The following is a 20,783-nucleotide window of genomic DNA, read 5'->3' on the forward strand; positions in this document are numbered from 1 at the left end:
CCCAGGCTATCCAACCTCTACCCTTGTATGTCTTTTTATTTTTTCTTTAGATGGTCTGTTCTTGCCTTTATTTCTGTATAAGACTCTGTATCTTCAGCTGTGGTGTCATATTTGCTTTTTTCTGTTCTTTAACTTAAGTCTCTGGTTGAGCCCCTATGGTGAATATATTAAATATTTTAAAAAAAAAAAGCTTGCATTTCTTAAATTTTCTGTAAAAGGATAATATGTCTATACTGCCAAACTTATAGGGTTTTGTGTGGGTAAAACTAAGTATTTGGGGTAAATAGTTCTCTGAAGATCATTAAAAATGATACTACATTTATTATTATTGTACAACCTAGGGCTGGCTATATTTAATAACCAAATATGTAAAATAGTGTTAAGTTAACAATTTAGCAGAAAACCTATAAAAAGAAATCTTAAAATTTAGAATGTCTGCTCAGCTGGGGATGGCTCAGTGGCTGAGCATCAACCTAGGATCCAGGAGATCGTGGTTTGATTCCCAGTCAGGGCACATTCCCGGGTTGTGGGTTCTATCCCCAGTCAGGGGCATGCAGGAGGTAGCTAGCTGATCAATGACGACTCTCTCACCATTGATGTTTCTATCTCTCTTTCTCCCTCTCCCTTCTCTCTCTCTGAAATCAATAAAGATATATATATTTTTTTAAATTTAGAATGTCTGATATTTTGAGCTCCAATTTTCTTCATAATAATCATAAGAATGACTTTGTAATGATCACATGTCCAGGATCATAAGACTACAAAGAAATTCCTTAAAGTTGATTCATTTTAAAAGTATTAAAAAGTTTTAAAGTTCACTTTAAATTTTCTGCAACCTGTTATATCACCATTACTATTATTATTATTATTAATTCTACAGATTCTTTTAAAGAAAAGTCCAATTAAGCAGATTTTCCTGCCTTACTCTCATCAAATCTTTATAAAACTAATCAAATATTTTAGTAAATAAAGGCTTTTATTAATTTTTTAAATAATCTTTAAGAAACACTTTTATGTAGTAAAAACTTCAGTGACACTCATTTTTGGATCTCTTCTAGGTCAAGCATTACCTGATTCCAGTCAGATTCTATGGTAATTCCTACTTTCAGATTATATGTCATGTGACTAACAGGATTTATGCTCCATTTCTGAGCCATAGCACTTATTCTGAAAATTAATTGTCTGACATTGCTTTATAATCATCAGTTGCATCTATACAAAGCATGTATTTAAGAAACATTTGAATTTTTAATGGAGAAAATAAAATATGTCTCTAAAAGTTTCTTAGAAATTCAAAATCTATTAATTCATACCTCCAAATAATCCTAACTTTTAACATTGTTTCACAGTTCAAAGTGGGTATTAGCCAGAATAATGATTTTTTTACTTAAACTATGTCCCAAGTCTCCTCATAAACCCAAGTTATGTATGATTCTACAATAGAGACTGAATGCTTTTGTCTGATTTCTCTTCATTGTGGATCCACAGGGAATCCCTATGTTTCAAACATGTCTGGCTTAATAAATGTCTTCCTTACTATGATTACAATCTATTTTGGTGTCAGATTCACTCCAGCCTTGAAAACTTTGTTATTCTCTTTTCTGGCCTCAGACCCTTTCCGTTTCTGGAGTGATCACTGAGGATACAAAATAATTGGTCTGAGCAGATCCACAATTTTGCCATGGCATTAACCAGATTAAACATTAAAAACAACTCCTTTCTCCTTTTGATCGGTGAAGCAATGGCAGCACAATATTTTGAAGAATATTTTTGTTATCTTTAGGTCAATTTAAAACAAACACATACCATCTTGAGAACAGACCTCCCCAGAACTTCCCAGGTCAAAGGCAGCCAAGGCCTCATCATTTTGTTTTATAGTTGAGGTCATAGCTTGGTGCCATGTTTCCATGATTCATCGAGAAACTAATCAGCTGGGAAATAGCCACCCCAGGAATGATCTCGATGGTCTCCTCAGAGTCTGAAAATCTCAATAACTCTTCAAGGGCAATATCATCTATACCATTTTATCAAAGAAAAGAGTAAGCTCTTGGACAAACAGGCAGCTGTCTGTGTGCTCCCTTTCCATGGATTGGCGCTCTGTTTCAAACCTTTTAGGATCATTCAACCTTGTTAAAGGAAATTGGGAATTCTGGATAATGTGCTGACTGCTTTCTGTGTTGCTGTGGGTGGTGTGATTGTAGTGGAAACCCTGTGTTAGTACGCAGCTGCAGTTGTAATTGAGAAGCACCCGGACCGGGAGAATTAAGTGGTCTTCCTGCAGAACATCTCACTCCTGATAACTGAGATAAAAGCTCAGCTATAGCATCCATGGCTTCCCTCTTGCTTGGAAGATATGAACTCTGAAGAGAAGGAAGTCCACCAATAGAACTGTGGTTCAGTGGTTAGAGCGTAGGCCCTGCACAGAAGGGTCTGGAGTTCCATTCCCAGTCAAGGGCACTATCTGGGTTGCAGGTTTGATCCCCAGCCCCCGTCCAGCACTTGCAGGAGGCAGGCAACCAATCGATGAGTCTCTCTCACATCAATGTTTCTCTCTCTCCCCCTCTCTCCTTTCCACTCTCTCTAAAATAAATAAAAAACAATGGAAAAAAATATCCTCAGGTATCCTCAGGTGAGGATCAAAAAAAAAATTAAGATGTATGTTTGATCTATGAACAGGAGGACCTCCTAATTTCCAACCAGGGTGAAACATTCTAGAACATGTCAAACACCACTCAATTCATCTAAATCTCTAGGAGCTCTGTGTTCAAATGTAAGATGAGCTGCACAGCCATCTGTGGCATGATGAGGCCCCCCTCCGGGTAATGCTGCACGTACAGGACAGATCACTTCTGCTGATGTTTCTGCACGTTCAGAAGTAACATGTTCATGAAGAGGTGTCTTGGTATAGCCCATTTTTCTACATTAGGGACAAGTAAAAGACGATGGCTGCTCTGCAGAGAAAGCTTCCCCACCATAGTACAAATCAAAATCTACCCTTGCTAATATGCACTGCACTGGGTGGTCAGTTGTTTATCCTATTGGTGCATTACTTTCATAACAAGGTGCACCAAGATCATAATCATAGCAAATTAAGCACATATCTGCAACCTTGGAAATTTCCTTTTAAATGTGCATCACAATTGACACCCTCATGTCAGGCATCCTAATTCAGCTGATGGCACTGCAGGCTGCAGTGTTCCTGGCGGATCCACTGATGCCCACACAGATTCCCCCTCCATGCCCTGTCTTGGCTGCAGCTGTGGGGCTGGGAGAGGTTGGCAGGGTGAGTAGGGCAGTGCTCCCAAGGTGGTGGGTGGCCTAATTTCTTGATTCCTATTTCTAAAATCTTGGAAATGATCTTGGTCTTCTAGAGAGCAGGCAGAGATAACAACACACATCACATCAACTGTTACAGGATAAAAGGTGGTTTTTCCGGTGAAAGAGACACTTCTACATTCTGAAAGCTGGAGCCTTTTGTATACAAACATACATTGCAATTGACCCTTGGACAACACAGGTTTGAACTGCACAGGTCCACTTATACGTGAATTTTTCCAGGTATTCTGGAAACTAGAAAAGGGCTGTATTGGTACACAACATTCCCTCCTCTAGTGGTATATGCACCTTTGTGTGGATTAGGCTGGCTCTGCTGGAATCTGATGTTTGAAGGGGGGCGGGGGGGGCAGAACTAGAAATAAAATGGAACCTCAGTGATTCTCCTGAAAAAGAAATGAGAAGAGACACCTTTGTTGTTGTGAGACTCACATTTTTAGCTCTCTGCTTAGAGTAATCTATCAACCCTTAGAGATCCTTCCAGGAGGCTGAATCAAAGATGCCCACTGTCCTGTTAAGGCAGGAGGAAAGATATGTGAGGAGACAACTATGTGGAACTGTCAATCTGAAAATGAAATATTATTTTATCAGCCTTGGAAATGATCTTGGTCTTCTAGAGAGCAGGCAGAGATAACAACACACATCACATCAACTGTTACAGGATAAAAGGTGGCTTTTCCGGTGAAAGAGACACTTCTACATTCTGAAAGCTGGAGCCTTTTGTATACAAACATACATTGCAATTGACCCTTGGACAACACAGGTTTGAACTGCACAGGTCCACTTATACGTGAATTTTTTTTCCAATAAATACATACCATACTGTAAATGTATTTTCTCTTCCTTATGACTTTCTTAATAACATTTTCTTTTCTCTAGGTTACTTTATTGTAAGAATATAGAATGCAATACATATAACATACAAAATATGTATTAATCAACTGTTTATATTATTGGTAAGTCTTCCTATCAACAGTAGTTAAGTTTTGAGGGAGTCAAAAGTTATACATGGATTTTCGACTGCACAGGGGGTCGACACCCCTAAACTCTGTTTTGTTCAAATGTCAACAGTAACTTTGAAATTAAAACACCCAGCAGAATTAAGGAAAGAGAGAGGGAGGGAAGAAAGGAGAGAGGGAGAGAGGGAAAGAGGGAATGTACATGCTCACCTCAGTTTCCCAATAAGGCATGAGAGTTCTCCATACATTCTTCCTCCTTTGCACTTACTGGTGTCCCAGAGGCATACCAAGGATGAGGTTCTCTTGAGGCAGCTGGACAGCTATGGCAGCCAGGTGGATGGTTATCAAGAGCACTTGGGGAAGATGGAAAAATGTCCCTTCTCTCTACTATGGAGATAAGACAGTCAGCCCATGAGGACAGTGAAGGCTGGTAGCTTTGCCTGGTGGAGGCAGACTTGCCTAATCTCTTCCCAGAAGGCAGGACAAGATATCTGTGTTTTGACCTAAAAAAATGTCCTCACCATTTCCACCCATCCTTACCTTCCCAACCCTTGCCAGAGGAAAATAATTTTTCTAACTCAGCAAAGATAAATAAATTTGATTTCCATTTAATGTATCTAAGGAAAAATATAAAATAAAACCCACCAGGCAAATGTTCATATCTTGCTCCACAATGGATGTGAAAGCAAATGTGAGAACTTTCCATTTTTCTTTAGCCATCCCCTTCCCCCAGTGTGTGTTTATTAAATCACTTTCAATTTATTAAGCACCCACTATGTACTAGGCACAGTGTCTGGTGCTAGAAATAGCAAAATGAAAAGTTGTATCTCTTCTCACCAGGAGTCTATAAGCATACAGATGAATTGAAATTCTTATGTTTGCTGATATGTGATACTGTACGAAATATGTTGAACACAAAAGGGAAAGGGTGTCTAAGTCTGCCTGAGAATTCAGGAAGTTTCTCTACACTAAAACTCATTCTCTATCCCATTATTTTTTGGCAGAAATTGCTTTTTTTTTTTTTTTTAGCTTAAGCCCAACCTCTGCTGCTATCACAGGAGACGTTTCGTTCATTATCTATATGTGATCACTGAAATAAAGCTGCCTTGGAAGTACAGAGACTCATTGCAAAAAAAGCATTCCAACCGTATTCCCCCTCCCTCACTCTTCTTTCCTTCTCCACCCCAATGTTCTTTAGTAAAATGATTTTGAGCAGGGGCCATCCCATACAAAGAAAACTAAAACTAGCTATCAAGTGTATTGTCTCAGTTGTCTTGTTGTTTTGATTCATTCAAACTTTAATTCCAAGGAGGTGACCAACCATCCCAGTTTTTCCAAGACTAAAGGGTTTTCTGAGGCTCAAGACATACAGTTTTAAAAGCAGGACAGTCCCAGATACCAGGATCTTTGGCCCCAAGTCAGCTGGGCAGGAATGGATGCTGGCCCTTTAGAGGCTCATGCCAGATTTCTACAAGAAAGCTCATCTGAGTTCATGACTTCAAAAGCAATCATTTCAAATCACTGCTTTATTAAGTCAGGTTCTTGGCAATAAGAGGACAAACAGCATCTTGTCTGCACTCCCTTGACCCCTTCTACCATTTTTAATTCTAGCCAAAGTTAAAAAAAAAAAAATACAGTTTCTCTAAGCCAGGTTCCAACTTAATTCTGAATCTAACCATACCTAGTTAAACCTCTCAAAGGACAGCAATTAAAATGAGGAAACGGACACATCCTTAGGCTGGGATTTGAAGACAAGAGGAGGAAACATTCCCAGTTATTGCCTGGACAATCTCAACCAAAAAGGGGCTTTGGGATGTACTGTAGCAGGTAGCTTGAGACTGGACTGGAAAACCACCACCTTTATGCTAAGTCCTTTGGGATTGTCTCCTGTTTTAAATTAAATATGGAATTACCCTTATAGATCTTAGTGTTTTAGTATCATAGAAGTCAACCATTTGCCCTGGCCAGTATGGCTCAGTTGGTTGGGAATCACCCCTTGCACCAAAAGATGGCTGATTAGATAGATTCCCAGTGGTCAGGGCACAGGCTCCAATTGTGGGCTGGATCCTGGGTGGGGGGAGTGCAGAAGGCAGCCAATCGATGTTTCCCTCCTTCCTTCTCCCTTCCTCTCTCTAAAAACAACAAAAAAAAATCAATAAAAACATATATTTTTTAAAACTCAACCATTAGCCCAGCAGCGTGCTTCAGAGGTTGAGCGTTGGCCTATGATCCAGGAGATCACGGTTTGATTCCTGGTCAGGGCACATGCCCAGGCTGTGGGCTCAGTCCCCAGTAGAGGGTGTGCAGGAGGCAGCTGATCAGTGACGACTCTCTCATCATTGATGTTTCTATCCCTCTTTCTCCCTCTCCCTTCCTCTCTCTGAAATCAATAAGATATAGATAGATATAGATGATGATATAGATGATATAGATATAGATATAGATGACATAGATAGATATAGATATAGATATATAGATGATATAGATAGATATAGATATATAGATATAGATATAGATATAGATATAGATATAGATATAGATATAGATATAGATATAGATATAGATATAGATATAGATATAGATATAGATATAGATATAGATATAGATATAGATATAGATATAGATATAGATATAGATATAGATATAGATATAGATATAGATATAGATATAGATATAGATATAGATAGATGATGATATAGATATAGATATAGATATAGATATAGATATAGATAGATATAGATATAGATATAGATATAGATATAGATATAGATATAGACATAGATATAGATGATATAGATTTTTTTTTTAAGTCAACCATTAGAACTTACTGATTGCCTGTGTGGGAGTAAAAGTTATGTGGGAGTGAAAGGTCCCTTGGACTAGAAGAAAAATGCCTCAGTGCTCAAAATGGCAAAGCTCTGGATATAAGATGTGACTCTTGCTTTTAGCCATTGGCAACCCTTGCTTGAAGAGGGCTATATCAATCAATGAGCCGGTACTAGAAAGGAAGGTTCAGTTCCCCATATTTCTCTTAGGTACTGAAGGAGGTCTGAGTACAGAGCCCTCAGCAAATCTTCAGAATAGTCTATCATTTCAGATTATCTGACGTCAAAACCCCTATGAAGAGAGAAGAAGCAATGTAAGCGAAGGGGAAGGTAGAAAGCTCTGAATCCCCACCCCACAAACTGACAGTGTTTACCTCACTGCAGCACCATTCCTTTTCAGCTGCCCACAGCTGGATGGTTATTGGAGGCTGAAAGTCAGGGCACTGGAAACGCTAAAGCTTGTCATAGGAACATGGAAAATTCTGAATGCCAGAAAAGCACTAAATGGGTTTGTCTCGCCATGGAGAAAAACAGGAGGCGGAGACTCAAGGCTTAGTGAGATCTGTGTGCCCTTCATAGTTATTACAAAAGGGTTAACTAGGGTAGAAAAGATGCTGAGTTGGAGAGGGATCAGAGATTGAAAGCAGCTCCCCTGGCCCCCACTGTGCCTGCATTCTGAATGTTCCATTTAGAAACATCTAAATACCCATTATAGAAAAATATACTTGCATCATTGAATAAGGAGGAAAGGTCACAGCTTGGTGGTCTTGGTTTTTATACTTTCCGATTTTTCTGCTCTCCCAAAATGATAGCTACTCTTGGGACATATAGTATGAATGAACGCTCTCCCCCCAGGCTGTCTGCCCCCAGGGGAGGGGGCATTTGCCCAGAGCGAGGCCTCTACCTGGCATGGAGGTTAATTAGGACACAGGGTCCTCAATGCTTCTGTGGTGTGGGTTGGCCTGTGAATGGAATTTCCATTCAATGTTTAATTTTTTTTTCTCTTCACATTTTCCACGCTGCACTAAAACTACTCCCCAGAAAAGCATTTATCTTTCTTACTGCCACTTCACAGCCTGTCCCCATGGGAGGACTTTCAGGAAGGACTAGTTGGTACCTGTAAAAATACCCACTGACTTTCACAACTGGAACATCACAAGAAAATCCTGTTTTCTTTTTTCCTCCTACCCCTTGCCTACTACCCACTCAACTTGTAAACTGAGTAAAAGGGTTTCAACATTTCCCATCCTTTTCCTCATCTTTCTCTTTTACTTTTTTTTGTTTGTTTTGGCAAAAATTTATCTCAAGAAGTTTTATTTCCAGTACCTATAACTGACTTCCAGAAACAGATGAGAAAAATTACAGGGAGAAACCCCAGTCTGTCCTGTGTTACAATACCTCTGTGTGTGTGTTTGTCAAAGAACTATTTTCCACCAAATTTTTAACTTTTTTACTATAAAAAATAAATTTATGATGGAATATTTGGAAATATCAAAATGGAAGGAAAACAACTTTCACCAAGCTAAAAGCCAGAGGCCCCAAGTATTAATATCTTAGGATATTTTTCCATTATTTTGCTTCCTAAGGTTATTATTTTTATATGCTGTTTTAGATTTCTGTAGAGGTTCATCAACTCACTTCAAAGTTTCCCTTCCCTGAGAAACCTTTCCTGAGCCTCTCTGGCTCCAGGCATGGCTGCCCCTCCATGGTCACACCTATCACGTCAAATAGCAAATATTTTCTGTGCACACATTTGGGTCACTCACCAGACTAAGGGCTCCTGTCTGGCAGGGACTTTCTTTGGTTCATCTTAGTTACTCCAGGATCTAGCACACAGCGGTAAATGCAGCAATCAAAGCAGATATTTATTTGCACAATCTCCCTGCCAGGAGCAGTTATTGAATGTAAATCAGTGAACCGAGCAGATATCACAGGTTGTGTGTGATGAAGAGGGTGGGGCCATGGCAGGAAAAGGAGGTCTTGAAAAAAGCAAGAGCCAGATCAAGTCGGGCCAGATGAGCTGCACAATGGGGAGCCATCAAAGATTTTATGTTGGCATCACACTTTTTCTGGATGTTGTACAGGAATAGATTAGAACTGCCTTCCCCAAGTGGAAGCAGGGGACCACATTCAAAGCTGAAGGTGGCTTGGAACATAGGGACAGAAGACGTGGTGGCAACAAGTAGACAAATGTAAGAAATGTTTTGGAGGTGGGCTAGACAGGAATTTCTGACAAACTGACTCTGAAGGGATGCAAAAAAAAAGACATGAGTTGGTCATCCAGGTTTCTGGATGGAGCAACTGGGTGAGTGAAGGTGTGATTTACTGAGAGGGAAGGCAGGGGGCCAATAGATTGAAGTGGCAGGAATGAAGAGTTCATTCTGGGACACATTAGATTTGAGAGACTTGTGAAACAGCTACATGGGAATGTGGAGTGGGGAGTTGGATACACAAGTCCGGAGTTCAGAGAAGCAGTCTGAGCTGAAGCTGTAAATTCAGGAATCACCAGCAAATAAATGTTATTTAAAGCCCTGGGTCAAGCTGAGACCACCCACAGGGAGTGTGGCAAGAGAAGAAAAGGGTGCAGGAACGGGGCATAGCTGGGTTGGTGGGTGAGGAGCCAGCAGGGGACTGAGAAAGAGAAGAAAGTCTAGGTCAGGTGGTGACTACTGTGAGGGAGGCATCTGATCAGGACAGAAAACTGAGCCCTGAGGGCGCAGAGTGGAGGTTACCGCTGCCCAGGGACAGGGCTGCTGCCAATAAACAGTGGTGGGGGAAGACTGGCAGGTGTCGAGAAGAGGTGAGGCAGGAGTTGATACACAAGTCCAGAGTTCAGAGAAGCAGTCTGACAGCATGCCCAGACAACTCTTCCGAGGATTTCAGGCATAAAAGGCAGAGAAATGGAATGGCAACTGGAGATCCTCTAAAGGATTAAGAAAACCTTAAGATTGCATGCTGGAGAGAATGGTCCAGTAGAAAGCGGGTATTGATGAGGTTGAAGACGGAGGGGACAATAAAAGCAGGAGTCCTTGAGCAGGTGAGGGGATACTGTCCAGAGCAGAGGCACCTACCTCGAACAGGGAAGGTACACTTTGATCATTTTAACTGAAGGGAAGGATTTTTAAAATGGCTGATTACAGATCTGGAAGGGAGCTGAGAGAGTCCCCGCTCCTCAAAGGAGTGTGAGCTGAGGCTGTCAGCTGACAGGGAAGGGGAAAGGTGGGGCCAGCATCAGCAGGGAGTGCCCAGGAGCAGCCTAGCCCAGCTGCGGGGACTTGGGAAGGAGGAGTGGAATTTGCCTCAGGAGACGAAGGCAGAGAAAGAGGCAGGTGTGACCATCTGAGGCAAGCCAGGGACTAGAAGGGCCAGAAACTGAGAACATTCAGGGTGGCCTGGGTGTTGATTAGGATGGTGGTGAGCCACGTGGCTAGAGAGGTAAGTCAGGGCTTTGTATGCCCTGGTAAGGAATTTTGGCTTTATCATGAAGGCAATGGGGAGATTCTGGAGGGTGTTAAGCAAGAAAATTATGTAATTAAATGGGGGTTGTAGAGGTAATTCTGGTTTGGTGTGGATGATAGATTGCAAGAAGAAAGAGACTGGAAGGAGAGACTAGGCCAGAGGCTGATGTGATGATTAATGTGGGAGGTGGTGCAGACCTGGAATAAAGTGGTGGTGGTGGTGATGGGGAGAAGCAGGCAGATTTAAGAAATACTTAGGCCTGCCTGGCGTGGCTCAGAGGCTGAGCATCAACCTATGATCCAGGAGATTACGGTTCGATTCCCAGACAGGGCACATGCTTGTGTTGCAGGCTCGATCCCCTGAAGGGGGCATGCAGAAGGCAGCCAATCAATGACCCTGTCTCACCATTGATGTTTCTGTTTCTCTCTCCCTCTCGCTTTCTCTCTCTGAAATCAATAAAAATATACCTTAAAAAAAAATACTTAGAAGGATGAGCCAACAGAAAGTGAATCAAAAACATACCTACATATCATTTTCTTAAACATTACAATCTTAGATTTTAAAATGCCAGGTGATTATATTATCAAAAGTGTTAAATGTTGTGTCCTCTCTTAAGTCTGAGAGTAAAAGTAGGCACCTCTTTATAAATGGTCTGGTTGAGATGTCTCATACTTCCCCTCATTATCCAGCACAATGCTGGACACTAGCCTTGATTAAATGATGTCTCCCAGCCAATGTAAGCAACCCGGGGGAAAGACTGCACCTTGTTCCAACCCACCCCAGCAGGAGGCACTGACCAGTAGAGTTCACAATCCCTCATAACCTTGTTACTGGGCCACATGTACTAGAGACACTTCAGTGGTACCCTGTTGTGTATAGGACGCTACACTTCAAAACAGGCTACCATTTTGTATCACTTATTACTCTGAAAGGTGGGCAGAACACGATTGAACACAAATGAATAATTGATTATTTCATACATAATTTTAAACAACAGGATTGATTATTTTCAGTGTGATAAAGACACTGAAAGCTTAGAGAGGTTGAGTTCCCCAAACCAGGAAGAAGTGATGGACTCAAAACCGAGCCCAGGATCTTTTTGACTGGGGTCCCTCAGTACTGTCCCTCTTCTACCTTATATGTTGTGGGGAACAAGTGTTTTTATTTTAGAGCCATCCCATTTACCATCTTCCCCTACACCAATCAAAAAATATCTGACTCTGGATTCTCAGCACATGTGTTCTCACTTAAGAACTCTCCAACCGCACAGCTGGAAAGGCCTGCAGATCTCAGTGGCTCCTGGCCTAAACCCACACCATCAGAAAGCATTGATTCAAATGAATTGTCTTCAATTCAAGGGATAGACTGATCATTTTTCTCTGACTTACCTGCTAGGTTGGGTAGGTAAGTCAGGTGATTATTATATAATTTTCATAGAATAAGTTTTATCGATTGCCTCCAAATCCTGCATCACTCATGCAAATAGCTCACCCAAAAAGAAATAGCAAACCCTGCACTCTTTCCCCCAATCTAACATTAGGTTAATGGGATCATGAAAACACCAGCCTCAAAGGTCTTCTATCTGTAGTCTCTCCTACTTTCACTAGAAAATGATCATTTTGGATTCTCTGTCCTCCTTTTTTCTTGTTTCTCCTTCACGCTTCCCTTTTGAGATTCGGTGAGGAAGGGCTACAGGGATCAGGACTGAAAAGGCAGGGAGCCAAAGAAATGAAAGGAAGCAACGGGGAACTGGAAGATGGAGACCTAGAATCGGGAAACTAACCAATAATGACAGCAGTTACATCATTTACAACTTAGGAAAAATAGTTCCTTAGACAAGAGATTTTGAAATTAGAATTGTCTTTAAATAAAGAAGATTGGTTTTTAAAAATAACAATAGTTTCATGAGGAGTTTGCTTAACAAGATGAAAATTGCAGCAAGGGATGTTCGAGGATGGGGGGAGGACCTGGTTGAGAGAATCCTGGGCAAAGCCAGGTGAGATGAGGAAGAAAGAGAGGGGAAGCCCCAGCCCAGATCATGTGCCAGAGAGCACAGAGCCAGCCAGCCTGGATGGCCGACGCAGGAGAGCAGCCACCAAGAGCAGGGTGAGGCTGCTGCCCTGAAGGCAGGTCGGGGAAGCTTGACCTGATTCTGGTGGACAGTCTTGTAAGGACAGGCGCTGTCACCAAGTTTCACTGACTTGACCCCATGTCTACATTGGGAGCAATGCTGCCCTGTTACATCGGTAGGCAGCAATGAGTATCTAGTAACTTCTTTTTTAAAAAATATGTTTTTATTGATTTGAGAGAGAGAGGAAGGGGAGAGAGAAAGAGAAAGAGAGAGAGACATTGATCTACTCCCTCCAGCACACCCCCTACTGGAGATCAAGCCTGCATTCCAGGCATGTGCCCTGACAGAATCAAACCTGCAACCTCTGGGTGCATAGGACAACACTCAACCAACTGAGCCACACCGTCCAGGGCTGTAAATTCTTTACCTGAGAAGTGTCTTATAAATAAACCGTGGATAAATACACTGTATATACCAGTGCTGACCAAACACTGAAGAAAGTAAGATCAATGTTCTAAATATTCTGTTTCAATTCCTAGCCTGCCATTTCTCAGTTTGTTTTTTCTACATGTTTGGAGTTAAAATGTCCCCTTTTTCTTTCATAATAGTGGTGGGAGTTTTACCACCTGCTCAAATTTTAGTGAACATGTTCACCATCTCTTTCCATTGTTCGAGTCATTTTAAATGCACCACTGTTCACTCTACTTGAGTAGATTTGCCCACGCCTGCCCCATTATTTTGTTATTGCACCCCATTTGTTTACTTATCAGAACCCAGAAAACTTTCAGCTTCATGGAACACAAGACCACAACTCAGAGTGACATAAACAATAAGGAAGTGTCTCAGCTCATGTAACACACTGTCCCATTGCAGAACATCTCCAGAGCTGGTCTATTCAAAGGTATGGCAGCCTCAAGGACACAGCTCCTTCTGGCTTCCTGCTCTGCTATCCACAGCATGTTGGTTTCCCTCAGCCCAGCTCCCCTCATTGTTTAAGATAGCAGCCACGAAGGTCCTGGGGTCACCTGCTGATACACCAACCCCCAGTACAAGAGGGACTGGGTCTTCCCCTATGTCTCTTTTTAGGACTCATTCCCAAAAACCCCCTATATCTGACAGGGTTTGGGCAGAAAAGAGCTGGCACACTCACAGAATCTAACTGAAGTGATTTTGATGGAAGAACTATTTAAGACTATAGGCAGAGTTAAGGGAATGGACCAACGAGAGATGGTGAAGTGCCAAGAATCACTCACAGCAGGCAGCCATTACTATTTCTGGTCCTGCAGGGACAAGAAGACGAAATGAAGTTCCCACTCCTGTAAAGAGGGCTGTCACTGAGGAAGAGAGGGCCTGTGCCTCAGAGGATAAAGCTGCAGGCAATGTTGTAGCCAACAGGAGGGGAGTAGAGGCGGGAGAGTAATAAATACTTTAGCTCTTAGCAGTGCCTCCATTAGCCAAACCAAGTGGAAAACCAGCAGACAGGGAAGTTTTCATGGGGTAGTCTATAGAGGCCAGCCTCCTGGGGCACAGAAAGGCAATAAAAAGACAGAATATTCTGAATGAAGAGAAGCAAATGGAAAATGCCCAGCATATCTGCCAACAGACCTCCCCAAGCATTGCTGTTCAGAATAGGATGGTGTGCCTATCCTTAAACCAATCACTGTCAAGGATGCTGACTTGGAGCCTTAGACTAGTTGACTCACATGGGAGAGGAATAAGCTCTTGAACAAAATATTGGAGTTCTGTCAACAAAGGAGGGAATAATATCTGCTACAATAAATATTCATAGACAAAATGTAGTTTTGACAATCTTTTTTTTTAACTATTCTTACCTGGCCAAAAGAATTTGGGGGGAGGGGAAACCTTAAGGAAGTGTTCAAAATATCTTTTGAAAATTTACTGGTCTGTGAAATCTAAGTTTTGGAACAGCTTCTGTGTAGTTATTTTAAAAAAGACTATTTAGTCTCATTAGGATTTTGAGATTGAGATTTAAAAGTGATTTGGAGTCAAAGGGCTGCGAAGTACAGACCCATGTTATCCTCTAAACAGTAAGGAAGCAGATCACCAATTAAAAGGTTCTCTATGGAATGTCCTCCTCAGCTTGGTCCACTCGAGTTTTAAGTGGCTCAGAGAGTGGTGACTTTCTGAAGACAAAAACATGTCCTCTCCTGCTCTGAAATAGGTCACAACACACAAATTCAGTTAATCCTTGCTCAATGCAGTGATTACTGTAATAGACAAAAAGGCAAAGAGGACAGTTGAGCACTTATGCTAAAAGCACTCTGACCATGACTTCTTTATTGAAAGGACAAAGCAGGAAAGGAAACATGTGCATTGCAGTTACAGGAAGCCAGCTTTAGAACCATCATCACCTAACTGTCTTATGAATATCATTTCATCTGATTGCCTTTGACACATTTAACACTTTTCCTTCTATTCCCAAGATACAGATGTTATGGCTGTAAGATACTGGGATCTAGATTTCCTTCATTACTGTTAAACTGCCAGTTAACTTTCAGACAATTCTGGGGTGAAGATTGAGAGAGTGTTTCATGGAACAAAAGTAAAAAATTTTAATAGTGTCTTAGTCCATTCATGCTGTTACAACAAAAACATTATAAACTGGCTGGCTTATAAACAACAGGAATTTATTTCTCACAGTTTCTGGAGGCTAAGAAGTACAAGATCAAGGTGCTGGCAGAGTCTGTGAGGACCCTCTTCCTGGTTCATAGATGACCATCTTCTCACCACGTCTTCACACGGTGGAAGGGTGAGGGAGCTCTGGGGCCTCTTTCATAAAGGGCATTAATCTTTTCATGAAGGCTCCACTCTCCTGACCTAGTCACCTCCCCTAGGCCACGCATTCAAATACCATCACAATAGGGACTAAATTTCAATATGAATTGTGGGGGAGGACACAAATATTCAGTCCACAGAAGACAGTACCTGGAACTAAGAACAAAAGGGCAGCAAAGGATGCCAGAGGCCTGACTTAGTGGGAAGATAAGTAAGCAGGTACATACAACGAAACCTTCAGAGGTTTCCTTGTATACATTCTCACAGGTATGTTCTAACCATAGGAGAAACTGTAGCTAACACTTCAGTGCAGAATTATGAGCCAGTCTTTGGCTCAGCACTCTGGTTACTTGTAGTATAATTCTTCGTTAACTTAAATAAAGCCCTTAGTTCTGACATCAAACAAATGTATAATACTCACAAAGAAGTCAAATTATTCTCTCAATCTACAAATAAAAGACAGTGATTTTCAAACATATTCTCATTTCTTCTCACAGACACCAGTAATGGTAATGAAGGCAGGGTATTTGGACTGTAGGTATATAAAATAAACCAAAAAAAGGTGAATTTGCCAGTCGCTTCTCTCAAATACAGGCACTATGCTCCCATCAAGTACATGTATCATTACACTTGTACAACCAAGCTCATGATTACGGAAGCGTTAAGATAATGACTAATAAAGAAGAAATCTTCTGGAAGCAGTTAGAACAGACCTTCAGGAGGAAAGAGGTCTTAAGAAGGAATATGAAAATGGAAAGAGATATTGATAAAACAAGGAGGGCTAGAAAACAGCCTGGTAAGATTCTGCACTAGGAAAAGAAAGTTAGCAGGGGACAATGGCCCAGCTGGAGTGTAAGGTCTGAGAAAATTCATTAATAAAAAAAAAAGGGAAGAGACTGATGCAATAAATGTCAAAGTCCAGGTGTTGTTCCTTCTAAAATTAATATGTTGAAATCCTAATGCCCAAGGTGATAGCATTTGGAGGTGAGGCTTTGGGAAGTGATTAGGACATGAAGATGGAGCCCTCATAAATGAGATTAGTGCCCTTATCAAAAAGACCCCACAGAGCTCCCCAGCTCTTGGTCAATGTAAAGACACAGCAGGAAATGTTCCACCCAGAAGAGGGCCCTCACCCCACCATGCTGGCACCCTAATCTCAGACTTCCAATCTCCAGAACGATGAGAAATAAATTTGCATTTTTTTTTAATTAACCAGTCTGTGGTATTTTCTGATAGCAGCCTATCAGACTAAGACACCATGACTTGAGGCTTTAAAAGAAAAAGAAAAAAAAACATGATGGGAAGTCAATGAAAAGATCTGAGGTAAACAATTATGTCCTTTGTATAGAAGTTATTTTGGAAGACTGATTCCTCCAGTAAGTGAATGAAAAAACAGAAAGAACTGCCCTCTTCCACTCTTGTCTCAAGCATTGTAAAGAGCCACGTGACTTCTTCTGGGAGCCTAAGGGATTAAGCTATTGTCAAGGATCTCAAATACAGAAAAAAGTGGCAGCCACTTTTAATGCCCTGTCTGAACCCACTGAATATTGAAGATCTTGGTGTCACAAATAGTACCAGGAAATCAGAAAGGCCAGAGAGAGTTGAAACGGAAAGCAAGGAGTCTATGACCACCATCTTTAATTTGGGACAACCATCAAGCCTTCAGCAGGAAGTGGCTCAGCCACAGAAGGTGCTTAATCTAAATGTGAGACCAGTTAGGTTTTCTTCCCCCTGAATTTAGCTGATTCCAAATATAAAAAGCAAATTCCATAACAAACAAGAAAAGTGTATTTGCAATTCACAGAACACCAGCGTAACTGGATAAAGAGAGGGGGGTAGATGCTTACATTTCAAACAAAAATTTTGCATCTGTAATTAACTTTGATTTATCTTCAATTTAGTTTTCCTGCTCAACTTCCAGAATATTTTAACTGTAAAAGTTCCTGAATATAAAAACACTATAATAAGAAAATCTGGTACCACTTTGTGAATCAACTTTTTAAATGGGCATAAATATTTCCATGTGTTAGCATGCTTGTGCTAGCCACTTACTGCATCCTACTGCCTTTATCTGTGGCTAAACAGACTACAACCAGCTGATTAGAGCATTGTGTCAGTGGGTCCCAAAGAAAGCAGACAGTGAGGCTGAGTTAGAAAGACAAGAGACTGGGGGACTGGGGTGGGGGGTAATGTTTGTGAAAAATATATAATGAGGAATGAAGATGGCTCATGGTTCAGGCCATGGTTGAGATCTGACACTTGTAAAAGGAAGGCGGGTAGGAAACAAGATGGACTATAGAATGTTTCTGATCATTGTAGGACCCACAGAGATTTGGTCAATCTGATGGGTTTCTCTGGAGCAAAGATTACCTACCTATTGAAGGAGTCCCGCATTGGACATGGCTGTAGTATTGCCACTAAGCTTAGTCATTGGCTGGGAGCCCAGGAAAAGGGTGGTCCTAGCTCAAAAGCTGAGGCAGATCCTAAAGATGCTGCAGCTAGAGACTCTCAGCTGACTGCACTTCTGCAGCTGCCCCATTTGTTTTCTCAAATGAAGATCCAAGCAGTGCACCCCACTGCCCACCACAGTCTATCTCTGAGCCTCATGGATTGACTTTTCCATATGCCTTTTTGGAGAAGCTCCTTCAAAAATCCAGGGGTGGGGGGCTCTCTTTTTTTTTAATTTTATCTTTATTATTGAAAGTATTACAGATTGACTCCTTCTACCCCACACCCGCCCCTACCCCAGTGGGGCTCTCTTTTTGAGGGGAAATTTAAGAGGGAGCTGTTTTTGGCTAGTGTTGCTCAGTGGTTGAGCATCAACCCATGAACCAAGAGGTCACCAGTTCAATTCAGGGGCAGGGCACATGCCCGGGTTGTGGGTTCGATTCCTAGTGGGGGCATGCAGGAAGCAGTCAACTGATATTTGTCTCATCGATGTTTCTATCTCTCTATCTCTCTATCCCTCTCCCTTCCTCTCTCTCTAAAATCAATAAAAACATATTCAAAGAGGAAACTGGTAGGACAAACTACAGTCCCTGTCACTGCAGCTGGTCTCAGGACTGTCACTGGTACTCCTCTGCTCTCCCCTTCTTTATCCATTTTTAATTCCCCTCACCCTCAGCTACTATCTCTGTGGGTCTAAGTAGCTTTCCTGGTGGTTTGACCCAAACTCTCATTTCTTGGTTACCATAGGATTCTCAGGCTGGGATTACTGCACTTCTCCATTCATGGGCATAAGTGGCTATAAAGTCCCAAGAGGCTCCTAAGTCATTCCCCTGAGCTCCACACATATTCCTTTCTGTCTCCAAGGGGTATCAGCAGCCTTACCCCTTTCTTTTGATTAGGTTCAGTTATCCCTGCCAAGGTGGTGTCTCCTTTTCTTGTCCAGGCAGCAGCCATAACTTGTAGTTCAATAAAAACATTACTGTGTCCCCTAGCAAGGGACCTCTAACCCTGAAAAGACCAGATTCCTGGGGATAAGAAACACAAAATATCTCAATGGGTCACTTTAAATGATGACAAGTGAGGCCACTCTTGCTACCACTCTTTGGTTCTAGATCCCATGTTTTCTTCCTACTGGAGACACATGCCCCATAGAGGTGGTTAATTCAGTAGGTATTGGCATTGTCTGCAAGGAATTCACTCCATCTTCTCAGAGCATGGCCTCCAAGCTGTAGCTCCAGTCAGCAGCTCCTAGATGGTGTGGCATGTGATAAGACCATTGAGTCCCCAGTCACAGGTCCCCACCTGCACCTTTTTTGCTGTGAAGGTGTTCCCTGATTGATGTTATGTTGTATGGGATTCTATGCCTATGGATCGGCCATCTCATAAGCCACCAGATAGTGGTGTTGGCTACAACTTTATGAACAAGAAAAGTAACTTCATACCCAAAATATGTACCTGTTCTTGTGATAACGCATCATTGGCCATTTCAGGAGCAAAGGAGGTTAACATAGTCAACTTGTTACCAGGAGGCTGGTTTGTCTTTTCAAGAAGTTGTGCCATACTGGGGGCTCAGCATTGGTCTCTGTTGTAGGCAGAGACAACAGTAGCTAGATCAGTCTTGGTGAGTGGGAGTCCTATGTGCACCTCCATCGTGTGCCCATTGTGCTAGTTCTAATGGCTAATTATGAAGGCAGGCTAATGTCAACTGGCCATGTCACTTTGTCTACTTGGTTGTTCAGTGCCCCTTCCAAGTGAGCAAAGACTTAAAAGAAATGAGGTAGTTCACCAAATATACATGAGAGACAGGTGGGAGAATTCCAAGCAGAAGAAAAGAAAAGAAAATGCCTACAGGCAGGAGTGAGCCTTGTGTATTAAGCAGATGTAGAATCAGCACTGAGCTGGAGAGGGCTGTGGGCGGAATGTGTGAGAGGGCAGAGGAAGGAATCACAGCTTCTGGTGTGAATCAGATGGAAGCCACTGCATGACTGGACTTAAACTTGAAAGTCCCCAGGTTGCTGTGATGAGAATGGGCTGAGGGATGCAGAGATGATAACACACGATGAGGTTCACACCAGGATGAAAGCAGTGGAAGGGGAAGAAGTAGTCACATTCAAGATATATTTTTAAACCACTTAAGTCAAATTGATTTCCTGATCAATTAGAAGTGAGATGGAATAGTAAAGAGGAGCCAAGGATGCCTCCAAGAGTTTGTCTTAAGCAGCTGGGAGGGTGGGGTTGAGGAACATCGTTCCTTCTCTGTGTTTCCAGAGCATACATCTCTAAATCATGCCCTTCTCCTTAAACATCTGCCTCCTCGCAGATGACAACACATTTATTTTGTCCATGAACTGTGTCTCATGAGTCTTTTCTTCAGGGCTTTATAAATATTTATCAAATGAATGACTGTATTAGTTTGCTAGAGCTGTCATCACAAAGTATCACAGACTGAGCCCAATGAAGGAAACCAAGATGGAAAATTAAGAAATAAGAGTAGAAGCAGAAGAGAAAATGTCGCAAAAGCCAAAAGAGAAGAAGACTGAAGAAGGAGGGAATGGTGACCAGTGCCCAGTGCTACAGAGAATTTGGAAGAGATGAAGTGTGAGGTGCCCTTTCCAAGAAAGATGCTGTTCCTGTAACTGGGATGTGACCCTTCACATCCCTGAGCTGTGCGATTGGTAGACGTCTTCTTCTGTGACACACAAGCTGGAATGTTTCTGTGCAATCTGAAATCATAAGTGCAGAAAGAGAATACCACAGTTGTCATAGAGATTTGAAAATGTCTAAGAAATTTTATTGAATAGAGACAGGCTTAATCCCCTCCTTTCAATTGTGTTGTAAACCCAAAAGTCTTCACTCATTTATTTTGAGGTTAAGAGTTTATTCAAGTAGTAA

General features: G+C 41.7%; 1 pseudogene across 1 annotated transcript; it reads right to left on the reverse strand.

Annotated features, from left to right (window-relative positions):
* Positions 1–2,014: 2,014 nt before the first annotated feature.
* On the reverse strand, positions 2,015–19,451 carry LOC308547308 (E3 ubiquitin-protein ligase KCMF1 pseudogene; annotated as a pseudogene). The gene is made up of 3 exons: positions 19,347–19,451; positions 2,643–3,148; positions 2,015–2,388 (listed from the first exon to the last, which is right to left on the reverse strand). The product of its transcript is annotated as an E3 ubiquitin-protein ligase KCMF1 pseudogene (transcript).
* Between the last annotated feature and the right edge of the window lie 1,332 nt (positions 19,452–20,783).

This window comes from Miniopterus schreibersii, assembly GCF_964146895.1.
Source record: "Miniopterus schreibersii genome assembly, chromosome: 1".
NCBI classification, from domain to species: domain Eukaryota; kingdom Metazoa; phylum Chordata; class Mammalia; order Chiroptera; family Miniopteridae; genus Miniopterus; species Miniopterus schreibersii.